Source organism: Sycon ciliatum, chromosome 4, assembly GCF_964019385.1.
Source record: "Sycon ciliatum chromosome 4, ocSycCili1.1, whole genome shotgun sequence".
Taxonomy (NCBI): domain Eukaryota; kingdom Metazoa; phylum Porifera; class Calcarea; order Leucosolenida; family Sycettidae; genus Sycon; species Sycon ciliatum.
In genome coordinates, this window is record NC_088646.1 from 7442523 (window position 1) to 7450570 (window position 8048).

Sequence of the window (8048 nt, forward strand, 5' to 3'; positions counted from 1 at the left end):
GGATTTGCACATTGTCACAAGCTTACCACTGGCCTGGTATGCAGTAGCAATGGCTGGATGTTGCTGGTGTACGTTCTGCAGTTGCCGCAGCTTGCCAGCAGGTGGAGCGGATTGTCATTGGGTTTGAGAGGATGCCTTCGTCGGATTGGCATGCTGGACGCTTTCCTGACTCAGGCTCAGCAGTCCAATGCTGACCTGAGTCCTGCGGATAGAGCGTGAGCGTGATGATGAACGCGCATGGGTACGCTGGTGAAGACTGAAGCCACTTGCGGACTGTGCACTGTGCTGGGATGTCACCGACCCTCTTGCGCCTGCGACTGTAGGCGTCACTTGAACAGGAACGTTATCCGGCTGAGGGAAGTCGGCGTCCTCACTGTGCTGGGATGTCACCGATTCTCTTCCGCCCTTGTCTGTAGGTGTAACAGGAATGTTGTGCGGCTGAGGAAAGTCCTTGTCCTCCTCCTCTTTCTCCAAAGCTAACATCATGTGACGGACATCCGGCTCACTGTCACATCGACTGGCTAATGGTTGATCCTCAATCTCAAACAGCTGATCCGATGAATGTGCTGGCTTTATAGACGCCGGGTCCTCAGCAGCCAATGCAGCTGCAGCTGCATCTGGTAACTCCTGGTGATCCTTGCCCTTGCGGCTTTGTTTGTCTAGACTTAGTGTCAACGGACCCGAGTAGTCCTCGTCTTTCTCCTCCAAAGCTAACAACATGCGACGGTCATCCGGCTTACTATCACATCGACTGGCTAATGGTTGATCCTCAATCTCAAACAGCTGATCCAGTAAACGTGGTGCCTTGATAGATGCCGGGTCCTCAGCAGCCGATGCAGCTGCATCTGGTAACTCCAGGTGGTCCTCGCCCTTGCGGCTTTGTTCGTCTAGACTTAGTGTCAACGGACCAGAGTAGTACGGCGTCAAATCGTTTACTACTTGTGCCGTCCTGGTCTTCATGGCTTTTGGAGAAGAAGGCAAAGGAGGTGGTGGCCGTGGAAGGGCGTGCGGTGGTACTTGTTGTGCTGATAACGCAAGCAATTGTCCTATGTCTTGATGGAATGGAATATCAGGATTATCGGGCACACTGTCTTCCGCTGGAACATCAATGTCTGGTACATCATCCACTGAAATATCAGAAACTTTATCTGGTGGGATAACAGTATCAAAATCTGGTAGAGCATCCACTTCATGTAGTGAAGTAGCTCCGCGCGAACTAGACGCAGCCAACCGGCTCGCAGCTGTTCTGGAGGATGCAGCTGGCAATGCACCCTCTGCGGCATGCAACCCAAGTTCACCTGATGACTTCCCAGTGTTCGAGATGTTTTCACCCGAATCAGAACACTTCGCAACACTATGGCCGTCTAGTGACACTTCCAGCCAGGCAGCAACTCGTGCAATACTTTCATCAGTACTAGCAGATGCAATAGGATCGGGTCCACTATCGTGCTTGCTGAGAACTTCTTCAAGCAGATATTGTATTGAACTTGAACCATCGTTGTTGTGCAACAGTGCAACTTCAGAGGCCAGGCAAAGCTCCGGAAGCTGTGAGAAAGCCTGACTGGCAATGGGATGAAGGTACAGCTTCCTCAATGCCTCAGGCAGGGAACAGGCAAATTCGCCATCCGCTCCGTTCGGTGGCAATGTCTGCAGGCTGTAGCCGTTGCACTTCTCCCACTCGCGTACCCGTGTGAGCAGTGCAAGGCGTGTTGATTGAAACTGCACCTCCTCCAGCAGGTCATCGATGGCCTTCTGCTGTTCTGTAATGTACTCTTTAACAGCCTCGACGCTGTTGGAGGTGAATGCGGTCCAGCCCGGATGTGCTCTGAGTAGCTCTGGCGCAGGATATCGTTGCGGAAAATGAACGGGTTGAGTTGCTTCAGTAACTTCGTACGTTGAGCACCGAGGGATGCGGGCTACCCTAGTGGTCTGCGCGCCTGGCCGAAGTGGAATCACTGGTGGAGGAAAGGAACAGCAGTCCTTGCCAAAGATTTCTGCTTTGACAAATGGCGGTAAGGAGCATGCAAATGCATGCAAACATTCACTGTCAGTCTCGTTGATTGGGTAACTGCCGTGGACTCTGCTCCACTCCTCGCCACAAAGGCGGAATCGTGCTGCAGCCGACAGCGGCCACGGATTAGCATGAAATGGCCTGTCATCGCTCCCACTGTCGTCGCCAGCAGTTTGTATGCTCGGATCCAATTTGGGGAACAGTGGATAGCTGATGCGGTTGTGGTCCGTTCTATCGATCAACGTGTGGTCAGCCGCTGGAGTCCGCCCATAGATCTTGAGGAGACGTTCGTAATAGGACATCCCGCTCGGTACACACTTCTGTAAGTTCTGAGTACTGCCAGGTTCGTCATAAGCTTCCGGCTCTCTTGCCAGCCGGCTGGTCATTGAGTTATACAGGAACCGCTTGGTAAACAATCGCTCGACAATGGGCACTGATAATGCCTCACCTGACTTGCTCGTTCTTTGTACACCTACAACATAGCCCTGCGCGTCGTCTTCTTCTTCTTCTTCTTCTTCTTCTTCAGCTATGGCTGGAATCTCGGCTACCGGCTCTGGTGACTCGCTTAGAAGATTTGACATACTATCTTCACCACAGAAGGCAGGAACGGCGGATGGCTCGTCAGGATCGGTTTCCGGTGCTCGTTCTGACTGGTTATCTTGAAGCTGCGCATTGCCCTGCTGGTCCGGCCGCTGCAATAGTCGCTGTGGTTCAACTGGGAACTCCTCGACAAGTCGCTGAAGTTCCCCAGAATCACCACCCGACTGTGGTGCGCCTTCGTGAATGGAGAGCGCACCACCGCGCTGTGTAGCACCTTCATCAACGGCGAGCGCACCACCGCGCTGTGGAGCGCCTTCGTCAACGGACAGCGCAGCGCTGTCCCTCCTACATCGCCGTCGTGTGGGGCTGGAGTCGTACCTCAGCAGCCGTTGCGGACTGCCAATGCTGGCACTACTGCCAACTACCTGTGCAGGCTGAGCACCGGCCAAACCCTCTTCTTCAGTATCACCCACAGCCACGGGCACACTGCGGCGGGCCTCTGGCTCGGGGCGACCGGGCAGACGAAAGCGGATACGTCTGAAGCTCCGGCGGGATTCACTATCTCTAGCAAAGCCGCCAGTACTAACAACAGACTGTCTCCTGCTCGCCATAACTATTACCAGCTCAGCTGTCTGTGCAGGTCCTGAGCTTATCTTGCGAAAGCCATCTATTACTATCAGACTTCGGTGCAAGTCACTCGTTAGAAGTACACGTACCGACAGGAGAACGCTTTGGAATAAATATTGGAAGGGACCAAAGATAGTCAGTGCCAGCACTGACACTTGACAGCAGTTGCCGCTGAGTTTCCTCTTTCGCCAGAAATACAGAAATGCAGTTGGTGCACTCAGTTCTAGTATTATCATTGCATGCACGTAGCTGATAAAAGTAACAACTGACTGCGCTCTCCACTAAGACTTGCACCACCACCAGAGTCCAGATACTACTAGTGTCTGCGATGCCGATAGCTTGCTATGTCCATTTCACACAGGACCAGCGCGCGGTAAACAAATCGGGGTAGATCAGTAACAGTTACTGTATACAGGCTTACAGCTGTAGCTATACTACATGTAGCTGTGAAAGTGAGAAGTGTGAGCACGAGCAGGACCGTGGTGGAAGCTCGGAAAAGTCAATTATATTTCCCATCAAGTCCGCTCAAATCCGAGGTCAAGCGCGCCTTGTTAGAATCTCCGGGCCTGTAGCACTGATCAGTGCCAGTGGCCATGCCCTGGCCTGGCCGCGTCGTTGTCTGCACGATCAAGTCCGGGATAAATATCTACGCGCCGTGTTCACACTTCATTCACCCACGGCACTGGACAACTTTTCCGTGTTACCCTCCTGAAGCTAGTGAAGGTGCTGAGGGACGGATGGTGGCGATATCATGGATATCGACTTTGGACTTTAGCTTGCGGAAAAGCATAACAAAGTTACATGATCAACGCGCCATGAAGACATCCAGGCTTTTTCTATTTTCTACACGGAGACCGGGTTGAGCCAGTGGGGCTCAGCGCGACCAACGCGGTGCAAGGCATTCGGGCAAGCCAAAGGCGAGAGACCACACTAGGGCAAGTGGAATCGACGCAGAGGGCATGGCATTCTACTTGAACGTCACTTGCTGTCAGCAACACTTCGTGGTCACCATACACGAAACACGGCGATGATTGCAATCAAATGGGTTTGCGAGCGTTACGATAGTCAAGTAAGTAGTTAGTTGTTGAGTGCTGTAGTGCAACGTGACCGCCTTCCACTACAGATGCGTTCCTTCTTGGGAGACGGCGGCTGTGGCTGGATGGCAAAAACCAGACTGCAACATCCCAGAAACCGCTGTTTGTCTCACGAAGCGCAAAGCCCAAGCGATCCACACTAGCTATGCGCACTGAGTCTGTGCGAGTTTGGACCGTTTAGAGTCGTAATACAGTATAACCTGCCAGGGCGACCACTCTGATAAGACGACCACCTGTCCCAGTAGACAACTACAGTATACAAGTCGACCAACTACATGAAGTAGGACCAAGGCAAGGGCAAGGCGGCAAGGGGTGCTGTTTCCTGTCAAATGAGACTACAGTACAGACCGTTGTCATGGTTGTAACTTATGTAAGCCCCCTTGACTCCGGGTTTGAGTTAGACAGGTTTCACTCACACAGTATCCATGGTATCAGAGCAGTATGGACTATGGACCAGTAATGGCAGTATGGTGTTTTGCAACTCCCTGGTCTGTACTGCCCATGCGCTGCGAGATAGGCCAGCAATGATGGCCAAATAAATGGCTTCCCATTGCATTTGCACATACTTAGTCTGTGTGTATTGGGCATGGCTTGATCCCCCACCCCCGCTGTGTAAAGAGAACCTGAGCTGTGTCAGTATGTAGACAGACGTTTGTGAGGCAGCTAGTGCTATTTTGATTTCCTACCTCCCTGCTATGGTTATTGTGATCTTTGGCACAATCTGCACCATCATCCAACTAATACTTTTGCACGTTTCATCATCATTTCACCGCCACAATGCGCTGTACAAATTATTAACATCGTTGTGCTTCATCACATTATCACCAGATGACTTGAGAAGTAATGGTACGAAAAGCCTCATCAGGTTCACATGCAATTGGCTTTGTCTCTTCGTGTGCTAAAATGTAGCTCCCGAAGCAAGAATTATCTGCTGCTTATGCTCCAGAACCCCATCAGGCACACAGCAGAGGCAAAACCAGCTGATATTACGGAGGATTAGCAAGACGAAATTCGCGTTCGTGTCCGCACTCCAAGGAAAGTCGAACTCAGTGACGGAATTCGCGTTATGAGAAGGATTAGCCAACAGAATTCACACATGCATGACGTTGATATGTCGTACATAATAGTCATTGTGTACAGACAGAACAGAGTAGTAAATTTATGACTGTCCTGACACGAATCCGCGATTCGTGTTTCGACTACTTTTCCGAACGAAAAATGCGAAGGTTCGCGAACCGAAAATGTTCACGAACACTCGGCGAACGCGAATTTCGTCTTGCTAATCCTCCGTAATTGTTGTTGTTGTTGAATTTTATTTAAAGTCGCAACACAAACAGGCGATGGCGCCTTCTTTTATACATGCAAGCGACATGACAAATTTAATAATAATAATAATAATAATAATAATAGTAATGGGGAGGGGAGGAGAAAAAAGATCACAAGTGAAAGAAGTCACCGAAGGTAACTGAATAGGTTACAGATAGATCTGCGGGAAAAATTGTTGGACCACGGATTCACATACGCAGTGTACGCCAAGAGTACAATCTAGATTTAGATCACCCCGTCCTGTCCATTCTTCTTTTCCCATTCTACATTTACATGTACTACATTGTACTTGCCGCATGATTCATCTCTTTTCTCCTTCCGTGACAGTGGGCTAGCTAGCGCTAACGCCGAGGCCATAGTTCGGCATTGCTAGTCCTGGCTCTTCAGCATAGGCTACCAGCAAGCCCCATACTATACTAGTCCCTTGTCTCTCCTCTTTTCTTTTCATCCTCATTCAGGTTTCTCCTTCTTTCATCGTATTCACGATCTCTTGAAAGGAAGTGTAATCTGTGAGAAACAACTCCTAAACTGGTCTATGTCTTTATGGGACCATAGCAACAACAACAACAACAACAACAACAACAACAACAACAACAACAACAACAACAACAACAACAACAACAACAACAACAACAACACCATCTCTTTTTGGCGATGGTGCCATCGTGAGAATAAAGAATTCAAAATTCAAAAACAACAACAACAACTATCGTGAGAATAAAGATTTGAAACAACAACAACACTACAACAACAACAACATCAACCCCCCGGGCGACAATGTTCTCTCGCCGCAAAGTGAAGCTCACCCTTCTTGCCCACTCCATAAAATACCAATATGCCCCACAACACATACGCATGCTCAACACCCCCGCTCAAGTTACGGCCCAGTACAGCCTTCGACACGCACGCACTTGGCACCTCCCACCCTCCAGAACCGATCGCTGTAAAGACTCCCCACTGTACAAGTCCCTAGAATACTACAATGCCCTCCCTGCTAGCATTCGTGACGTCTCCTCCCGACCTGCTTTCAAACAAGAAATCTGCTCACTGCTGATTAACTCAATCTGCTCCTGCAGCGCTCACCCTCTCCCATACTTGTAAAATTCAAAGTGATGTAAATCACTTTCCAACTGCATAACCCACAATCTCACCTTCTCATAAATTTATCTCTTATTGGCGATGGTGCCATCGTGAGAATAAAGAATTCAAACAAACAACAACAACAACAACAACAACAACAACAACAACAACAACAACAACAACAAACACCCTCTACTGCCAGACTCACATCCAGCAATTGGTGAAACCCCATGTCGATACCGTTACAGACTCCACTCTCTTGTGTTACAGGATGGCAAAGAGTGGCGCTGGTCACATGAAGCTCTGTGTCACGTCTGGCAAGGCAGCACGTACTACTAGGTCTGCATGGAAGCTGTAGTACAGATGTACATGTACATGCAGACCGACGCAACAGCGCGGCTTATTTTCCACTGATCAGGTCACGCACACACAATGCAAGTACATGTATATTGACGAAAGAAAGCACAAAATTGATATGTATGATGTCCAGCATCCCGAATAGAGATAACAACATTGCAAAGCACGTGGTAGATTGGGGGTTCAAGTAAATTCTTTCTACGAGACACTCACTCACACGCACATCCACTCTACATGAATAGAAGAGACAGAAAGAAAGAAAGGCAGGAAGGAAGCAAGGAAGAAAGAAAGAAAGAAAAAAAGGCAGGAAGGAAGAAAGGAGAGAGAAGCGCAATGGAATAGAGGGGGGGGGGGGGGGGGGTAATACCTAATAAGGACTACAGAGAAAAAAACTCTACACACATGTAGTATGACTGGTAAGTTTCTGAAACTAACAAACGCGAGAAATCAAAACCAAAAGAACTACTGTACTTACAGAACTACATGTAGAAAGGCTCACAACTTGAAAACATCATCCGTGTAGCATCAGCAGTTTCATTTCGCTATCCAAAGCAAGTGCAGAATGAGTCAGTCACAAAATACCTATCATCAAGAGTACATAATGGTTATGTACTCTTGCTATCATGGAAGGTAAAACGTAAAACAGTTCATGCTCGATTCCAGCCCAGCCGGCTCCTCTTCAGGGCAAGGTGGCATCAAGAGTAGATAAACAAGAGTGTGCAACTCCGGATCTCTCCTGCATAATCTGCAGATACCCCCGCCCACGGCGGAATTTTTTGTTGACGTCACCTTTTTTCAGAAGAACACACATTTTGCCGCAGAGCAGTGTGAGTACACGTGCTAGTGCACCGACCTTGTAGTGTAAAGCCAGCCAAGAGCACGAGAGAAAACTTTCCGAAACGACTCGCAGCGCGTGCGTCGTCGAAAAGATTACGTGAACAAAAATTCCGCCGTGGGCCTACCCATTCGCGAGTTGCACAATCTTGTTTATCTACTCTTGGTGGCATGCTATG